This window comes from Mixophyes fleayi, chromosome 3 (genome assembly GCF_038048845.1).
Source record: "Mixophyes fleayi isolate aMixFle1 chromosome 3, aMixFle1.hap1, whole genome shotgun sequence".
Classification (NCBI taxonomy): domain Eukaryota; kingdom Metazoa; phylum Chordata; class Amphibia; order Anura; family Limnodynastidae; genus Mixophyes; species Mixophyes fleayi.
The window spans coordinates 35,807,790-35,828,977 of NC_134404.1; the positions used below are offsets into that span (position 1 = coordinate 35,807,790).

Consider the following 21,188-nt stretch of genomic DNA (forward strand, 5'->3'; position numbering starts at 1 on the left):
TTACATGCCACGATACATTAACAAATTCATTTAGCTGTGCGCAAGGCATTACATACATTATTTTCGCTCTTACGGCAGGTCCATCTAATTGTTTGATGCTAATTTAATACAGCTATTTTTCGGCACTCTATTACAGTGTAATGTAGGCCACCAGTGATTTAATAAACCTATAGGACTGAAACTTATAGAACTGAAGGTCCGGTCTTCACATACAGCAGCTACTATTTCCCATAGAGCTATATATTCTTACCGGTACTCAGTTGCCTCTAGGGGCTAGATTTACTAAGCTGCGGGTTTGAAAAAGTGGGGATGTTGCCTATAGCAACCTATCAGATTCTAGCTATCATTTTGTAGAAGGTACTAAATAAATGTCAGCTAGAATCTGATTGGTTGCTATAGGCAACATCTCCACTTTTTCAAACCCGCAGCTTAGTAAATCTAGCCCTAGGTCTTAGTGCAACAGTACAGGTTTATATTTATAAACTGGTATGTAGAAAGGATATTCTGAAGACTAATACCCTGAATTAAAAGAGAGTGAATAACAATAACTGCACACAAAAGGCAGACAAGTCATGTAAAATCCAAAATAGTAGCATGCAGCAAACAAAATAGTGGAGGGTCGCAAACTGCGATCAGGGCAGGCGGCAGATAAGGACAAACAGGTTAAGGTCAGTGCAGGCGGCAGACAAAAGTGGTCAATAAACAAGCAGGATCAAGAATCAAACAGACAACAAAACAGATGCAGAGCATAGTGCCTACGCAAGATAACACTATAACCGGCAACAAGAGTGGGCTGCCGGCAGCCTTATAAAGCCACCTGGAACCAATCCCAATAAATCCGTCAGCCCAACCCTCACAGTGCTGATAAGTGATACTAAGCAACGGAGTGTCAGGGATGTTAAGTGCTATCATGACAACCAGTGTTAACAATGGACATAAGTTGAGATGCATTGGATTTCCTGAATCTGCCACACTTTCTATCCCAACCTCTGCTCATAAGCCTGATTTAGAGTCAATCCAGCAAATAATAAAACAGAGAATTGGAGTTACACTGTAATTACAAAACAGACAGATAGGGATCTATGCACCAGCATAGAGCTGTCGCAGAGAGGCGTCATATGTAGGACTTGTGTGTTACATACAACGTACTACAAATTTAATTTTGTAGGACATCTTATTTTCACATTTTTAGTCAATGGACACCTAGGCCGGCTATAGAATTAATCTGTAATCTTTGGGTAACCTTTTAGTTCCTTTGGTTGTATCCTGGTTGAATTATTATCAGATTGCATAACGATCTAAAATTACCTCTATATGATTTTTCCTTGAAATACGTTTGATTTTTACTGTATAACATTTCACATGCATTGCCTTGCATTCCGCACACATTTCTACTGAATTAATTTTTTTTATTTTGCTGTAGAAAATATCTGAACAGTGATGTCACTGATGCAAATGCATGAAGTTATTGTTACATGCCGGAGAGTTCAAATTTAAGTCAATCAGTCTAAGTGACGGGGTGGAGACGACATCACAAAACTGATAAAAAGACTGTGGGCTTGTGTGACCCCTTGTTTCATATTTCTAAAGCGAAAGCACAAATGAACTGCAGAGTACAAATAAATGTTGAGTTTGTTATGAGTGCTGCATATAGATACAGTCAAAGGCAATATATACAAAGTATTTCCAGGCTTTGAAATATGCTTTGTAGTCAAAAGCTTGCTGTCTCCTCTCTGATGTAAAATAAAAATAAAATAAAATAAAAACAACTAATATGATTTGAAGTGTATTCCTGATTAGCGGGAGGCAAGTATCGACATCTGTGCTAAGCTGCTCTGGGACCTGTACACAGACCTGTTGGATTCTCATAAGGTCTAACGACAAACCTGAAATATCGTCTTGGCTTGATTTTGTGTTGCAAGTAAAGCCTTCGGAAAAGTCTCTAATCTGTGTCTGACAATACCATACGTGTTTGGTAGCATACGCTTATACCGCCGAATAATACGATCACAGTGTTTAACTGGTGGTAGACTCCTTTCATTAATGTTTCTACTCTGGCAACAATCTAATTCCACTGCGGCATAATTCTAAACCATGTACCAAAATACCTGCAGATAGATTCGGCATTTTCTATTTTAATGGGACAGCTCTGTATGTGAGATGGTATTCTCCAGGAATAATGTAAAAATCAAGAGGCAGGCTAGTCAAAGGTCAAATCCCGTAAGGCGCTACATGCATCCAGGTCTGAGCAATGGAAGATTTATCAAGAGCTCAATAACTCACAAGGCAACCTAGGTCTCAACCTAGAATCACTTGAGAACAAGGGGCATGCTACCTGTATAGAGACCAGGCAGGCAGGACTGAAATCTATGAGAACCTTAGTAATTATTGACACCACTTTAAATTGAGGCGATTAATAACTGCCGTCCTCATGCCTGAGTGATATCGCTAGTTCCTAGTGAATTTATATGCTGCAGTCTCATGCAGATTAGTCCCACCAGAAAAATGGCTGCCTCCACTCTTCGAAGACGACAAAATGTGTCCTATGGGTCTTTTATTTTTCTTCTATTTTTTTTAATTTCAGTTTACTTTAAATTGGCCTCTAATAAAGTAGAAATGCATAAATAATAAACAAATAAACAAACAAGAAGTCCCTCTTTACAAAAATATCAGTTATCACTGGGATCTGTAACATGTATGCCCTTTTTAAGAAAAAAACTATGTATAAAAATATACGGTAGATAAAATATACAAGTTATAAATAATAATATAATATTTATTTTTGTGGGATTGATTGATTTCACCCTGAGATGGTGTTAATTGAACAGGTATTGCAGCTGTACAATTACTGCCAATATAATTGATAAATACATATATAAGGCCTGAATCATTAAAGAGAGCAAAGCGTAAAAAAGGAGTAACTTTGCACCTGGGCAAAACCATGTTGCATTGGAGGGGGGTAAATTTAAAATGTGGGGACAGGTTTATAGTTGGGATAGGGCATGTCCTAGATTAACTTTAAATTTCAGTGTAAAAATAAAGCTACCAAGTATTTGTGCGCTACATGACAAAAAAAAGCCAGTATTTAACTTATGTGCAACCTAATCTGCACCCCTGGCGTTGTAGCATGGTTTGTCCCGGAGAACATTTACTCCTTTTCTTTCCTTACTTTCCTTAATGACTCAGGCCCATAGGGTGTAACAAGAAAAAAAAATATCACCATTGAAAAAAACCAAAACATTTTTAACAGCATTTTTGCCTATTGCCCCTCAGTTGCTAAATAAACACACCTTAATTAGCAAGTGGCGCCCCTGCATCCAACATTCATTTCACTCTCCTTTTTCTAAAAGCACTGAAGACTCAGATTTTTTTCTTGCAAAGCTTCCAAAGGCAGCTGAGAACTAATTAAAAGGAAGAAAGAATGACTGAACTCTTTCCTAAAACATGTCAGGAATAATGTCTAGTGCTCCTGGGTATGATGGGGTAATAGCTTCAGGAGCAGCTAAAGATATGTGATGTAACATAGAAATATGTGATTATTAAAATAGAATGTTATCAGATCTTGCGCGAGGACGGAACGTTTCATGGTTCTAATGGTCAATGAGAAGTGCAGGATTCCCAGCAGCACTTCCAGGAAGCATCCAGTGACTATTTTCTATAGAAGTCATCCATCAGCTGTTAGATACTTGCATGATTCTGAACAGGTCCAGGATACAAAGGTGGAAGGTATGCAGGAATCGGGCATTCTTCTGGTAAATGAGTACGAATAAGAACATGAGTGACCTGGGGAACCAGGCTGCTTTACAAGAAGGGATCAGGTTATCAGATAAGGACATAGATCTCTATGAGTGTCTCATGTTGATGGAAACATGGTCATTACTGGGGAAGCCTGCATGGAATAGAATCACAAGGTCTTATAAATCCTCAGGTCTTAGAGCACAGTTTAGAATCTTCCATCCTCTTTGCCAATGGATGGAGCATGGTAATTAGACATGGGTGGGCGCTATAAGGTGGTCATGTCAGCTGCGGACAGCATATGATTACTTATGGGTGCAGCAGGACAGCAAAATATTCTATGGAATACAAATTTTGAAGTTCTGATAGATGCATTTTTTTTTATATGTCTGCAGATCCTAAAGGAAGGACTTTTACCTGGGACATGCACATGATAAATCTCAGAGCCATAACTTAGAATTCTAGCGCCTGGGGCGAAAAAGACAAATGCTGCCCCCCTAGCCCTCAATTTTAACCAAATGAACCTAAAATATTCCTAAATTGCGCCCCCTTTCAGCGTTACGCCCTGGGCGGTCGCCCGTCGCACAGCCCTAGTTACGGCTATGGTAAATCTATCAGATACAGATCCACTATGCTGGTCTCATATGGGAAAATTCTGTCATTTGGCCCCAGCACCGGCTAAAACCAGTGCCCCATTCCTGAGTGCTGGATCACAAGGGGCCCGATCAATGCAGGTTGCAGATTGGTCAATAACAGATATCTGAAATCTGTGTGTTCTGACGTGTCCAAAAATGATAAATTATTATGTACATGTGATATTGGGCCAGTTTCCACTATTGACACCGGAGCCCAAAATATGAACACGTGTTAATGCATTATTTTTTATTTATTTATTTTCCTTTTCGTGTCATACTGTAAACTTTAGTTGTTACAAATAGGTTTAAAAAATGAAAAATAAAAATGATAACAAATGAACTAAAATAGCCCATTTAGATATTTATTTTTAATGTTAAAGCGATTAGTAGGTGCGAGAGTGAAAACAGCTGAAATATGAATCCTCCAGGTAACTTTGCTGCTTCATTGTGTCATCGTTTTAAATTTGGCTTCAAGCTTTGTGTATTCTTCACAGCACTTCCAAATAGATACAAATACAGTACAAATAATAGGAAGCAGACTTCCCTTTAAATAATAATAAATCACACAAATAATGTGTACTGCCCTTAAGTTAAAATAAATTGCAAATATATTACAACAAATCAAAAGTGACGGAACAGAATAATCACAGGAGAGAATCTTTTTTTTTCCCACTTCTGAGTGAAATAGATCTGGTGACTGCCCTGAGTGCGAGGAAACTAATCTTTAGAAAGTAATGTAATTTGCTGTGTGCCCTGATTAGACCTGACAATCAATATACTTTTAAGAGAGTGTCTGCCTGGAGGTAATGCAGCTCCCCGGAATCCAGGTCAGCAGCGGAACCCTAAAAAAAAAAGGTTAATCCATTAACCTTTTCCTTTCTCCCCTGACATGATTTAGAAAGCGAGCAAAACAAAATAAATAACAAAACAAATAAAACAAGGGTCTGGGGCTCATAACTGGTGTTGCTGCAACTCAAATAGGACATAACAAGTTCAAAATGTAAAAAGCCTGTGCCAAGTAAGCAAGAAAAATAACATATATATATATATATATATATATATATATATATATATATATATATATACACACACATACACACACACACACACACACACACACACACATACAGTATATATAAGAAGTTTGTTTGTTTCTTTGTTTGTTGGTGAATATCTTCCACAGCTCTCAAGGTCAAATCTGTCAAATCTTAAATGGTTACTTAGTATCAAAAAAGTAAGCTATTAGACCACATAGTGACAGTGTAACAGAGCGACAAATATTGAAAACATAATTTTTTAGTTGTAAACGATTGTTTGACTGCTAGAAGGAAACTTCGCCACAACACGACAACGCCACAAAGCAACAAATCTTATTTTCTAAATAGCTTATTTACTAAATAATTTGCTTATAAATAAAAACTGCTACACATTGGCATCACAGTGGCTTAGTGGTTAGCACTTCTGCCTCACAGCACTGGGGTCACGAGTTCGATTCCCGACCAATGGCATTATCTGTGTGGAGCTTGAATGTTCTCCCCGTGTTTGCGTGGGTTTCCTCCAGGTGCTACGGTTTCCTCCCACACTCCAAAAACATACTGGTAGGTTAATTGGCTGCTATCAAATTGCCCTTAGTCTCTCTCAGTCTGTGTGTGTTAGGGGAATTAGATTGTAAGCTCCAATGGGGCAGGGACTGATGTGAGTGAGTTCTCTGTACAGCACTGCAGAATTAGTGGTGCTTTATAAATTAATAGATGATGATGAAATTACCTGCTAGTGTATATATTTCTTAATACTGGCAGGCTAACTTGGGGTTGATGGTTAGGGGTAGGGCCAGAGTTAGTGTTTGGGCTAGCCTTGTAAATTCCAAAAGATCCAATGACATGCGATGAGGTTCTGCAACGATGCCCCATCTGAAATCTTTGCTTATTTTTACTGCCACCTCAGAGGGTGAGATTCAATACGAAGTGCCTCCAGCTGGTAGTTTCAGGCAATACAGTAATGACCTCAGTACTTATCTTTGCTCCCGGTTAATTGTATCCCCCTCCCTTTAACTCTAGTCCTTACATTTTCTATCAAAACAGAAAGCAAGACCCTTACTTGGCAGGCAGAGGAGCGGATGGAGTGAGGGGTGAGCAGAGAGGTACATGAAAGGAAAGTGGCCATCCGCTCCCGATCTTATTCTCTGCTTAATAAGTGCACAATGGGGGCAGATGAGTTCTGCATCACGTGACCTTCCGCAGAGAGGTCACATGACATAGCCGGAGGGAGTGCACTGTGCTCTCTACCCTTCCTCTGTGTGTCCTCTACCAATGTCAAGTTGCCCCTCGCTGTCTTAAGGTTTAGCCTATGGACTCCTCACTGTGGCAAGCGGCAGTCGTTAAGGTCTACACTCGACATTTGGGGTGCCAGTATGAAAGTCCAGATATAGGTTTTAACTGAAAACTTAAAAAATAAAAATTGTAACTATTTGAAAAGAGAGGTTAGAGAGTAATATAGACTGACCTCTCTGTCTGTTTTACCCAGTATTGTTTTATGACTGTGCTTGCTCCTAATTGTAAAGCGCTGTGGAATTTGCTGGCGCTATATAAATAAATGTTGATGATGATGATGATGATAGGAGAACATACGTGAAGGACACTAATACCATTACATTGCTAAACTAAATTAAACAATATCTTGTTAGGTGTTTTTTTTTTATTGTTTTTCAATGAAGATTATCTATAAGATGTATCAAACAATATTTAAAATAACATAATTGCACTATGCGTATGTCAAAGGTTATGTGCAGGGGCAGGCCGCATCGTGTGTCACGTGATGCGGCCGCCTGTGCGCCCCCCGGGCTGAAATCTGCCAGCCCGCGCCTGGTTATGTGATGTTAGAGTGTGTAATGCCCTATATTCACCTACAGGGTGCAGCGTGTCGCTGATGTCGCTGACATACACACCTGTCCGGCTGGATTGGTTGGTAAATATAAAGCCGATTGTAATCCAGCAAACATAATGAGGAGTTTCCACAACAGTGTATTTAACCTGTACCCAGATCATTCCAGGTGACGGCTTTACTATAAAAGCATCCGTATCATTAGATAGCTAGGTGAAGTGTGCTAAAATTACTCACACAGTAGCATCACAATCCTTAATCCGTCACATTAGATCAGCGACGGTGCAGTTGTGAGACTGAAAGACGCTCTGGGACTTGTATCTCTTCCATGGTTCCGTAAACTCCTTCCAGGAAGTCCCAGGTGATGATACCCACTGTCACACCTTTTTGCCGTTTATTTTGTCGTTACTGCAGCCACTGAGACTGCAGCTTCCGCTGGGGAATCTCCTACTTTGAAGCTGCCCTCCCATCAGCACCAGTGTTGTAAAGAGACAGTTTTTTTATGATTATTATTTATTCATTTATTTTCTTTTTTTGCACCTGTCTTGTTTAAACTCTATATTTAATTTATGTATAGACAAAAGGTGTTTTTTTTCCCATCTGTGGTAAGTTCACTTAATGTGTCCTGATCTCAATCAATAAAGTTTATTTAAAAAAATGAATAAATAAATGTGTCCTATTTTCTATTTTTCACTTTATTCATTTATCTACTAAGTGGTCCAAACAGCGACCATCTTTTTATGTCTCCTTATGCTCCTAAATATAACCTGACCTCAAGCCATGAATTATTTTTATGTCACAAATTGACACTTAAGGGGGTATTCAATTGCTCCTCCGGCCGCCGGAAAAACGAGCGCGTTAAAACTATTACCGTTTATACGGTAATATTGCACGCAAAAACCGTTAATACACAAGGGATGATAATATATGTATAAAACCCTCTGTAAATAAAATCTGTATAAATAGTGACTTCTGACGTCATCACTTTAGAAAATGTGTATTATAAGGAATGATGCACTCCCTACTTGTGAAAGCGGTTTCTAGTGCAATGTATAATGGCCCACAAAGCTAGACCTTACCTGGATATGGGGATCAACTCATACAAGCAACTAGTTCTATATTTTATGGAGTCCCCATTATCACAACAAGAGCCCAGAAAAATGTTGATAACATGGAGTATATTCATGGCAGTAATATTTATTTATGGCAGTGAGATTTATAGTACAGCTTTATTCTACAACTAGAATAAAGTATATTAAAATCATTTGAACCTACAATATTCAGTTGTTTATTTGAGTGACAAAAATTCATTTAGAAAACAGACAAGTTAGTGTCACAATTAAAATAAAGTATATAAAAATAATTGGAGCCATAGCTACCGCTGTATCTTAATAGACAAAGATGTTTATAAAACACACAATTCTGGGGGGCAGTTGGTATAAATTACATTCTAAGAATTTGAACCACACCTACTAAAATATTTATTTGAGTGGAAAACAAAAATCTTGTTAAAGTCTGGATAAATTTAAAGATGAATTATTAGCTTGGTTTTTGACCTTGGCTGTCATCAGTACAGATCTGTCCCCCATCAATATTGTCCTGTTTACCACCATTGTATTTATGGTTTGAAGGTGTATGCTTTAATGAATGAGGCATTTAAAAGGGTTGTAATTAATTCCTTTGTTTCAAGTACAATGCTGTCACTAAGGGCTAGATATACTAAGCTGCGGATTTGAAAAAGTGGGGATGTTGCCTATAGCAACCAATCAGATTCTAGCTGTCATTTTGTAGAAGGTACTAAATAAATAAAAGCTAGAATCTGATTGGTTGCTATAGGCAACATCCCCACTTTTTCAAACCCGCAGCTTAGTAAATCTAGCCCTAAATGTGAATTGCATATAGCACTTTTACAGCAAAATGGGGAATTTTTAAGACTTCTAAACAGATAACAAACTTTATGGTGGTAGAAGTTATATTTCAATTATCTCTAATCCCATAACATTTCCGTCAAAAACACGTGTTAATATATGGCAGATTATTTGTCTCTCTAATCTGCAAATACACTCAAAGCATTTATGAAAAACAGACGTTTACGATAGACAATTTACTTGTATTTTGAAAATTTAAAAACACGACAATCCGTACAGTAAAACATGTTGCCTGTTTTATTTATGAGCAATGCCAATTTTCTGGCTATACGAGGATAAAATATATTTACAACACCTACTGTGGTAATTAGTTCAGTGATAAACGGATAGCACAAAGTCTGAAAGACAAATCTAATTGCACTTCTGTTAAACGAATGGTTCCTCCGCAGAACCCAATTAGCATGGCATTTCACAACAAATTCTCTCATACTTACTTAACACTAAATCTATGGGGGGGGATTGACTGCTGAATCTTGTCCAAAATTAGGGATAGTTGTGAAATTCATCATTGAGCACAAATACACATAAAAAAATACCTACACATTTCAACTTCGGGCAGGATCAACTTTAAAACATACTTGTCTACTGTCCCATAACATCCGGGGGACTCCTGTATTTTATAGAGTTCTCCCAGGCCACCCGCTAGAGTAGGCAATCTGAATGAAGTGGGCGGAGCGGGAGTCTTGATGACACAATTTGCATGGTGCCTCGGGGGTGGGGCCAAAATGATGCAATTTGTGGCACCACGCCCTGCCCCCTAGGCACTCCAGAAGGGGAGTTTGCTAAGGTTGGCAAGTAGGTTTTAAAAACAAGTATTAACAAAAAAATGTACTGCCGTATTCCCGACAAAACAATTTTGCTTCAAATATATATATATTTTTAATACTAATAGGTGTTTTTTTTTAATATGTCACTGGCTCTTTAACACACAAAGTTTGTCTAGGATGTTAGTGTACAATGCAGGAGGGATAAAACTTTAAATCTTTCACTTGAACTGTACAGCATATGCTATTTCTTTATCGAAGCAAGAGGTTAAGTATCACAAAACATGGATATGAAAATCTGCAAGGTTATATTTTTGCACAATCTGTCGACTGAGAATTTCTTTTCTTTTTTTTTTTTAAATGGAACAACAGAAATTGTATGTGAACTGTATATCACACGCCATTTCCACCTACTGCAGTACTAAAGGATTAGCTTGCTCTGAAATTTAGAACAAGATAATCTTTTCCATTCTCTATGGCAATTTTAGCTGTCAGATGGAAGATATAAGCAACCGAAATGTGTACCTGGGAATATCTAATATGCAGCAAAAAGGAAAGAGAAGTACAGCCTTACAATAAGCAGTTAAAGCTCTCTTAAAGTAAAGAGCTAAATAATAGACTGGGGATAACTGAAGGTAACAGTAATGCTCTCGGTGGAGAAACCATCGTGGCCTCGTAGGGAAGAAGAGCAATATGCTGGTGCCCCCCCTTGTGAGTCCCCTGCAGAGGACCCTCCCGCATCACCAGGGTCCCTACATCACCCCCCCAAACCTTCTGTTCTGATCTGATGTTACAGTGTGATTGCTGTGTCCCAATCCAAACTTTGCAGTAGGGTACAGCATACCGGGGGTGAACCCACACTGACAGGGAAAGAGTGCCCCCAGTGGCTACAAGGTATGATGCAACACTACCGGGGTGAGCTACAGCCTACATAACACCAGTACTGTTACATGGGTAAATATTTTCCTATCTAGGCAATCATTTTTTTTTTTTTTTTTTAAAAATTATATTAATTAAATCCCCACAGCTATAACACTTAACAATAAAACCTGGTAATCTAGAAAACATGGACAGCACATACCCCACATAGGGAGCCAACTCCTGGGGACACTGACCCATAGATTAGTGCAGTTCCTGATTAGTGCACTTGTCTTCCCATCCTTACTGCTGGGAAGACAAGTGGTCCAGCCCAAGTGTCACCCTGCTTTCGTCGGGCGCAGACTGCTGTTAAGACTAAATTGGTTCCTTTAATTCTGGGACAGAGATACAGGCAGATTCCTTCTTCTCCTGATTCTTCATGCAGTGACAGTCCAGCAAGAACTGTAATTCCCAGCCAGTACCATCTTGAGACTCACTTCCAGTATCCGAGCCCCAGCTCATATACCTTCCACAGACATAGTTTAGGGCTAAGCCTCAGCCACAAACTATGCTGCTGATCTTTGCTCCACTGGCATTAGAGATAAGGGACCCACAGAAAAGGGTAGAAATTAAGGGGAACAAAAGCTAGTAAATAATATATAGTAGCAGAAGTTTTGGTAAAATATGGCCATCATATCTGCAAATGGACCTCGGACATAGGGTTGGGGAACCGTGCAATTAGGTGTTAGTATCGTCTACAAGCATCCCTGGGAGGTTATAGCTCTTTTGGGGAACATTATACATAACTTTTACAGTAAATACATCCCTTTGCTTTGTTGGCCCACATGGAACATTTAAGAGACCAGGGAAGTGCCTCTGGCAACTTCTAGCGAGAGGGCATCAATGATGGTCTTAATCTATATCACATGGTGCCTGGTACTACTCTCTCATGCCCGCTTGCATGTGTAATCATATACTGGCATCATGGTGTTGTAATATGGTAAAGGCTTCTAGTATGATGACTACCTTACTGCTGTGACTTCTGTTTACCAAACAACTGCCGGTTGACCTTGCCCAAGCTCTGCATGCTTCTGGCCAATTGCCCGTTGTTGACTACCCTGTTTGTCAGTTCTGTAGCTGACGTACCCCACTAGTTCCTAAAACTATCTACTAGCTCACTTGTCTATTTAACTAAGGTACAACAGGATCTGTGTGACTAAGACCTGGGGGGCAACATATTACCAGTCAGTCGCCTGCCCAACAGGAAAAGGGGACTGACCCGACCACCATGAACGGCCAGGATGTCCGGTGTTCCAAAGGAGTATCGGCAGTAATTGAAGTGTAAGTTTAGAAGTGGTGGTATGGAAAATGTACGAGAGTGGAATGTTACAGTTTTACAATTAAGGAAGCAGGAGAAGTGATGGTGTGTCCTACGACCATAGACCAGCCCACTTGGACCACTGGCTATCTGGTATTCTTTCTTCAACTCAACTGTTCTAATGGAAAACGTTTGCTTAATCGCCCTGGGCATTTTATTCAAAAGATCCCTTAAATTGTTAAATCACTTTTATTTTTTGCATGTATAAAGAATAAAGCAGACACAAAGCTAAGTGTGCCCGTCGTCTATTGTGACAACGGTTTAATTCCGTTATCGACAAAGATTAATACTGAAAAAATTTTTTTTTGCCTATGACAGTTAAATCTGCTGCATTTATTTTAACCACAGGCAACTGAATGAAGCCACGTCTGCAAAAACACAATGAAATTATTGTCACATTCAGAATAATTGCTGTGGTTGAATTGTGGTTTAAATATTATCGAGGAGGCGAATCTAAAACTCATTTTAGTGGTTTTCCCCAAAGATGGAAATATATGTTATTGTATTTTATGCGCTCACATCATTGCTTCATGATCTCCTCTTCCCTTCAGAATTGAGGCAGCCTATTTCACAAATAATTAACGCCCTTGAAGCACAGAATAGGCAGCCAGGCAGTCTCATTACTGCGGCGTGCTCTAAAATATAATCTAAAGCAGAAGCTCCCAACCTTTGTTTCAGGAGCCGCAGTGTCTCTGTATCTGGAGGCCTTGCTTTCAAATCACACTAAAGTCCCAGCGCTGTCACACGGCTTTGTTCTGTGAATGCTACTGTCTCTGGCACAGTGCTAGTTATATCACCAGTCTATCTGTACATGGCTGAGACCACAGAAGCCCCTGCTTAACAGAAAATGCTAACGTTTACAACTCCAAAATGCTAACTGATCAAAAAATAAGTTAAACTCTTAAAGAGGTCGTGTCATTTCTGCAATACAGCCCTTGTTACATGGTACGTACTGCACTGTGTGTAACCTAAAATTAACTAAGTCGCCCCCTTCACCCTCCGCCCAGCAGGGAGTCTGTACTAGAAAGTGATAGCTAGAATCTGATTGGTTGCTATGAGAAACACACTTTTCCTTAGTTCTTAGAGGCCTATTTATGAACATATTTCATACTTGCCAAATTTTCCTCATTGACTTCAGGGAGATCCCGGGGGAGATGGGCGTACAGGGGCGGAGCTTGACAAATCACATAATTTTGGCCCCGCCTCCTAAACGTTTGACAAAATTTTGCCCAATAACAGCAGGGGGGCAGCTGAGTTGGTGCAATATTTACATCATTAAGACCCTCCCCGCCCGCCACTTATCTATTGCGGGGGCGAGAACCGGGAGGTTGCCCTGATCTCCCGGGAGGTCTCCCAGAAATGCGGGAGTCTCTCGGACATTCCGGGAGAGTAGGCAACTATGCGTTAAAGAAAAGCAGCTAACAAACCTCTAGAGACTGAAGTGTCTTTTATATTTCTGTCTCCATTACTGAAGTCATGTTGTCTTACCTGTCAGTCTTTGATTACATCTTGGTCTCCATGAAAATCACTCCTATTTTTAAGGGAGTATCCCTGACATTCAGGGAGAGTTGGCAAATATGACATTTAAACCATGCGTAAACTGCTATTTTCCCCACATAGTTTAGGCATTTTTAAGTAAAATGTTCATTTAGGAAAAGCCTAGCTAGGCAAATTGACACATTAAACCGTAGTCCCATAATACTCAAGGTCTGGGCAATTTGGGCAACTGTGGCGTCTTTTTCCATTTGAAGATGGCGTTAGACATTTAATCCTATGGTGAGTGCATCACAGGAGACCGATCTATGGATCCCTCTCTGGCCGCGCCGCTGCTCCCCCCAGCGCTGTTATTTTTTGTAAATGACAAAGATCCTAGGTCGCACATGCACAGTAAAGACTTTGGGTCTGAACTCGGGAGTCTTCATCAGAAAAAAGTCATCGCCAGGAGAGCCTCCTATCAGACGCGTTGTACCGACGCGACTTGTTTATTAAATTCCCCCGAAAACTCATCTGTTATCACTGCAATGACAGATGACAATTAACAGGGCAAAAACCTGATAATGATTAAGTAGGGCCCTTAATTAGAAAGTAACCTGTTAGAGGAGGAAGACCCATTGCTGCTGGGGCTGCTAGCTGTAGAATCGACGTCAGACCTGGTGGCTCAGTGGTTAGCACTTCTGCCTCACAGCACTGGGGTGCTCCGGTTTCCTCCCACACACCAAAAAACATACTAGTAAGTTAACTGGCTGCTATCAAATTGACCCTAGTCTCTCTCTCCATGTCTGTGTGTGTATGTTAGGAAATTTAGACTGTGGCAGGGATTGATGTGAATGAGTTCTCTGTACAGCGCTGCGGAATTAGTGGCGCTATATAAATAAATGGTGATGATGATGACGTGTAGTTCTTATTCGGAGTTCCCAGCTCACTTCCACAGTCCTATAACCCAGTCCAGGAATGTAATACCCGTTTTATATTTAGCTTATACCTCTCCCTACATTATGAACACTATAAAGGAAAAGCAATTATTGAACAGTTGGAAAAATCTATTACTGATGGCATATTCAGTTCAGATAATAGACTAGATATGCAAAATAGTCTACAATAAATAATTCAAAACCAGCACAGGAAGAAAGCACGCTCAATCTATATGTTGAGATAAGGCACAAATCGGTAAAGTAAATTATGATAATGGTCCCGGCTGTTTGATAAACTGCCTGTATTAATGAAATGTGGGCCTATGGTGACAAGATGTAGGCAATATTATGCAGGAATTTATCTTTGCAGGACTGTTTGTTCTTGCAAATTAAACATTTCCCTTATACTCCCATAGCTTGCTACGTTGTAATACATATTGTAACGCTATCAGGCTCACTAAATATTTATTTTTGCGTTGGTGGAAAAATTACAACATTTATTTAAAGCTCTCCATAGAGAGAGCAACTGAAGCTAAATATTATTATTATAGTTTATTTAAAAAGCGCCAACATATCAAGTGGTGTTGTACATTAAGGGGATCATGACAAACACAAATAAAAATAACGTACAATGACATGAAAGGTATTGATGATGCCTCTGACCGAACGAGCCTTCAATCTAAGGGGTGGGGGAAACAACTGATACACAGCGGAATAACAATTTATTTAAATTACAATTTAAAAGATAGGATTATAATTACAAAATTTAATTTTTAATGAACATTTTATAAAGAAAGAAATGGTAAAGTCAAGATTTCTTACAACCCATTCACAGATTTACCAATACAATATTTTGTGAAGATTTTGTCCATATTGAACGGAACATCTTTCAAAGGGCTAAAAACGCTGCTGTTGGCACAAACAAGAGCTTTTTTCGTTTCACCCTATACTAACAACAGGTTGTCGCTAGCGATGACATCGCCATTGCTGGAAACAACCTGACCAATGTTTAGTATTTGCAGCTTTCGCCAAGGGGTAGCCTACTTATCAAATAACGATGTTATATATGTTCTCATGGAAAAAGAAGACTTTTTTAAAAAAAAATAATGATATAATAAATTATTTTTTTCAGTCTGGAACATTTGAAAATTAATGGGGCAAGTTTGCCAGAAAATAAATAATTATTTCTATTATTTTCTGGGGAAGAATAGTACTTATAACTTATATGTAATGTATCTGCTGTATCTGATGACAGCAATCATAGATTAGATCTGATCAACATAGCTATGTGCCTTACACCAAGATATTGCAAAAAAACATCATCTCTTCTCAATGTTCAAAGCTTAAAATACTAATTCTTAATAGTAAACCTTACATTTCTGATGGTCTGTCCATGTACTACACTACGGATCCTCCTACATTCACCATCAACACCGCCACAGAGAACACAGAGCCACATAGGAAGAGACAGTGACAAATGTCACCACCAGGGGCAGGCTGGGCTGTGGGGCAAGGGGACATCTGTTTCCCGGGCTGGTCCCATTTTGGGCTACCTTGGGCTGGGTCACTGGGCCACCTGCATTTTTTTTCCTTTAAAATGTTCCTAATAGGTTGCCGAGTCAAGTCTTGCCCCCCGGGCTAAAATTTGCCAGCCGTCCCCTGACCACCACACTTGCTTTTTTGCTGTGTGATGTGCATCATCATATTTTAATGTTTGAGATGTTACACAATCCCTTACCAGCTTCTGTTACTTTCCCATAACCTTTTGTTCTAACTAGTTCAGGGGCGAACGCAGGGTTTAGAAGGGGGGGTTTCCGCCCCCCCGGGAAAAAAAAAAATAAAGCGAGAGAGAGCTGCTGCGCATGCGCAGCAGCTCCATTTCAGCGAGGCTGAATTCTACAGCAGCCGCGGCGCTGTCAAGAAGCATCCGCGGCAGTGCTGTATTATACTACAATACAGCACTGCCGCGGGCGCTTCTTTGACAGCGCCGCGGCTGCTGTACAGTATCGTTGGTTCCCGGAGGGGAGGGGTTTCTGGAGAACCAGAAACCCCCCCTGCGTGCGCCACTGTAGTTTCTAACATTCTGCCTCATTCGCTCTGTCTTTTTGCTTCTATTACGCCATCTGGTGTGAATTTAAAGTCCTTTCTCAATATAAACCCCTTTACTAGCTTGCCAATTGAGATGTGTATGGTATTTTAGTTTATTTAAACTACGCAAATTGATGCCGCTGTTCCATTATATGACATAACGGAGAATCTGATGTTCACAGCGAGACGATTCATCTCTATGGTGAGAAGCAGGAACAGAGAACTTGGCCGACTTACAGAATCCTTGATAACCAAACAGAGAAGAGAGTGAATGGAGTATTGCCTATTTTCCCTAATCCATTTTGGGTTATCTGCCAATGTATTTGAATTTCTCTTTTAAGATTTCTAAGATAGCATAAAAATAAACAACATGTGTGCAGTAACCCATAGCAGCCAATTAGAAATTAGCTTTTATTGACATTATGCAAATTAGACAATTAAAGCAAATGTCTGATTGGATGTTATTGGTTACTGCACTTTAAATAAATAATCCCTCTTTACATTTACCGAAACTTGCTTTCCTCCATAACTGATAAACTACCATCCCTTCCATCACTGGCGCACTTGTCAGTCACCGTCCCAAACTAACAGGACGCAAGTTCATATCCATCCAATCAGTTTCTATCTTCTCTCATTCATAGATTATCAGCTCTTCAGACCTTTTTCTCGTTGTGTCTTGGACTGTCATGTACTCTTTTGTAAAGCATGCGTGAAATGATGGTGGCTAAGTGGTTAGCACTTCTGACTCACAGCACTAGGGCCATGAGTTCAATTCCAGACTATGGCCTTATCTGTGAGGAGTTTGTATGTTCTCCCTGTGTTTGCATGGGTTTCCTCCGGGTGCTCCAGTTTCCTCCCACACTCAAAAAAACATACTAGTAGATTAATTGGCTCCTATCAAAATTGACCCTAGACTCTCTCTCTCTGTCTGTGTGTGTTAGGGAATTTAGACTTTAAGTTCCATGGGGCAGGGACTGATGTGATTGAGTTCTCTGTACAGCGCTGCTGAATCAGTGGCGCTATATAAATAAATGGTGACGATGATGAATGAAGTGACAGGATCATTGTGCAATTTGGCCACATGTACCAGAGGTGAAATCGAACCAGATCTAGCTATTCATCTCTTGGTTTGAGAGTCTGCATTATTTTCGGCTTAATTATGGCCTATTAGCGAGGTTGAAAGATGACTGCACACATGCCAATAGAGGTCACCGTTTGACCACATTTTCCACTATGCCCAAAATTATGCTTTCAATTTCAATATCAATAGTCAGTTTGGGGCCACAAATTCTGAAATATTGATCCAATTGGACGGAATAATTCTTATGTTCATGGGTACAAACCGTTTTTTATAGTGTGATTTTTCTCATTTTGCTATATAGTGAAAGATTTATCAAATCTTCTAAGAAAGAAAAGTGAAAGTGTTGCCCATAGAAACCAGATTCACGCTATCACGTATCTACTACATTCTAGAAAACGATAGCTGTAATCTGAATGGTTGCTATGGGCAACATCTCCCTTTTCCTTATTAGAAGGTTCGATAAATCTTCCTGCCAAACTTGATATACAAAATAAACAATAATTGTAAAGTCATGTACATGAAATCCAAAATCCTAGGTACACATACAACAGTATGATCATTAAACCATAGCACACTGCATTTAATGGGATAGCCACCCAGAAGAGAAGACAATATGACCTGTTGCAAATGAAAAATTTCAGCAAATGTTCATGTTCCTGGGGAGCAAGCAGAGGTTAATAATGAACACACAGTACATTTTCACATGCAAATGAGCATAATATCCTTTGGAACGAACAGCAGTTCTGTAATTAAAAAACAAAAGCGGAATTTAAATAAGTGCGCTAATGAACTCTATAAATATCGTTCCTACTGCGTACCGATAGGCATGGTCTGCCTTTTCTCGCTGGACATCATACAATAATTGCTCATGAACTTTGGCAAGACTTGCGTGTTAAGTCAGACAATGAAATGGAAAGTCTCAGGGATTTAATGAGATGGAACCTCCGGCCCTTTTCAAAAGATCTTATTATAATGCAAGGTGAGCTCTTGAGGAAATAAAGGAAGGCAGTGTGTAGAAGTGGTCTAAGAATCACACAAGTGATGCCATTCTGTATTCAAGAGCTTACCATACTACGGTACCGCTACCGTGCCTTTTCACAGAAGAGCAGTCTGTAAAGAGATCGGCTTACAGACAGAGGGTTTCTGAGAACGAGTGGATAAAATATCACTTTACCCCATAAAAATGTGTGCAGCGATGCATTGACCTGAACGTATGTGTATATGCTTGTGTTTATTTGTGTATTTATGTATGTGTATGCATGTGTATAACAGATTAAGTATGTGTGTGTCATTCTCTCTGTTAGTGTATATGCTAGGGGGTGTATTTATCAAACAGCGAGAGCCCAAAAACCTGGAGAAAATGGCTCTTTTCTCCTGGCTATGGCACGACTTCACTCAATTTATCAAGAGGTTAACACTGGAGTAATATCTCATTTGTCCTGCTTTAACCCATTTAATGTAGGTTACCGCAGACCCTATTTATGAAGTGGAGAAAAGCATTGCTTGTCTCCGTCAACCCTTAAAACCTAATGCCATCTCAGAATGCGTTAGACACCGGATCTGCCCGTCAGCCCCAGCTGGAAAGCATAGAGATCAGGAAGATAGGAGCTGCCCGCCATATGTTTCCCTATGATGAAGATCCATAAGTAATTATAGAACATAATATATATTAAAATAAAGAGTATTAGCGCTTTATAGAGTTAAACGTTTTAGAGGGGTTCGTTATTTTAAACCTAAGCCACCTGTACCAGACAACTCTTGATGCTTGTCTGTCCCAATCTAGGAATAAAGGGGTTAAATGTCCCATTTCAATAATGGACAGCATGTAAGCAAGTATACAAAAATTAAAGTTGCCAATATGCCCTAAGAAAGATTAGGAGGTGGGTGGTGTCTACTGCCCTTCGTGGCCGCATTAGGCTACTGCTGAAAGGAATCATGTGATCGCAGAGGAGCACCAATTTCACAGGGGATCGCATGGTAGGGGAACAATGTTATATAGCCGTGGTGCAAGTTTATAATGATAATTAATGCACAGCCCTGGCCACCAATGATAACTAGATGCTCTGACCACCAATAATAAATATATATACTGTATTTCTTTTTGTTTGCATTTAATTGTCCATGTGGATGTACAGTGTGTCATATTTGCCTACTCTGCGAGATAGTACTACATTTCAGGGAATCCTACTGGACTCCCAGGAGAGTACACAATCCTCCCGGGTCCTGCCCCTGCTCTTGGAAAGAGGGTGGTGCGGAGTTTTGTTGAGGCAATCAAGGCAATCATGCTGCCCCCTGCACTTGCCCTTTGGGAGTTTTTGGAATTTGCATGCTGTACTTTGTAGTATTTTGCAAGCTGTACTTTGTGGTATTTTGCATGCTGTACATTGTAGTATTTTGCATGCTGTACATTGTGGTATAATTGCAGTAGTGTGCAGCGCACGGTGTCTGGTATTTGCATTATGTACTTTGTTACCAGTGCCGTCTTGTTTCCTGTGCAATTTGAATTTATCTCACATCATTGTTTCAGTGTGCCATATCGCCTTCATCAAGAAAGATGTCTTATCACCCAAAAAGTATATGTATATTTATAGGGGTGTGCATGGGCTTTGATCCATATTTGCAATTATACCCTTCTCAATAACTCTAACTGTATTTTGCTTCTCTAAAGCAACAAAGCAGCCAGCTTGCAGATCGACAATATAACTGTGTGACTTTAGAATTGCAGAGTCGTAAATAAGGGAAACCCCAGCTGATGAACTCCTACAGGCAGCCCTCTTATCATGACAATAAAAAGTGATATACATTCGAAGAAGGCTTATATTTTCATTTGTTGGCTTAGAACGCTACCCATGGAGCTAGGAGTCATAAATCAAGGGCTGATGAGAGGCGATAAGGCCCTTGTTACTGTAAATTTAATTCTACAAGAAACTGTTGAGTCATGTTAAATATCAGAGACTTTTGTATTATGTATTAGGGGCTGTGGATGTCTTATCATCACAGCAAGTCTCAGGCCCTCGTTTCAATTCTCTGGAAAAGGCACGTTTGCGCGTCATGCATTATTGAAAGAGGCAGGAGCCCAGGGACGCACGCATCCCTTTAGTTGAAAACAAAAATGGGGCCTTGCTTTTCAGCAGCCGACTTATGTATTTCAGCGGGATGCTCGGAGAGAAGCACATCAACCCCTGCTATATAAATCAGACTTGTGGAATTTCACTTATTCTGGCAGACTCAGCAGGTGTCATTTTGGTAGGAGAAGAACTGTGTTTTGTTTTAGTCTGGAGAATTGCTTTCTTTTTGTTCATATTTAATTCATAAATGCTTCTGCCGGGTACAGAAGAAGAACCTGATGAGGGACTCGTAGCAGAATCAGACACATCAATGATAGAAGATCTTCTACCGCGAACCTCGGCTGAGTCAGCAACGCAGTGCC

General features: G+C 39.8%; 1 protein-coding gene across 2 annotated transcripts in view; it reads right to left on the bottom strand.

Moving 5' to 3' along the window:
- KLHL29 (kelch like family member 29) overlaps window positions 1–21,188 on the bottom strand; it is a 625,364-nt gene that overhangs the window by 170,335 nt on the left and 433,841 nt on the right. The window lies entirely within an intron of this gene.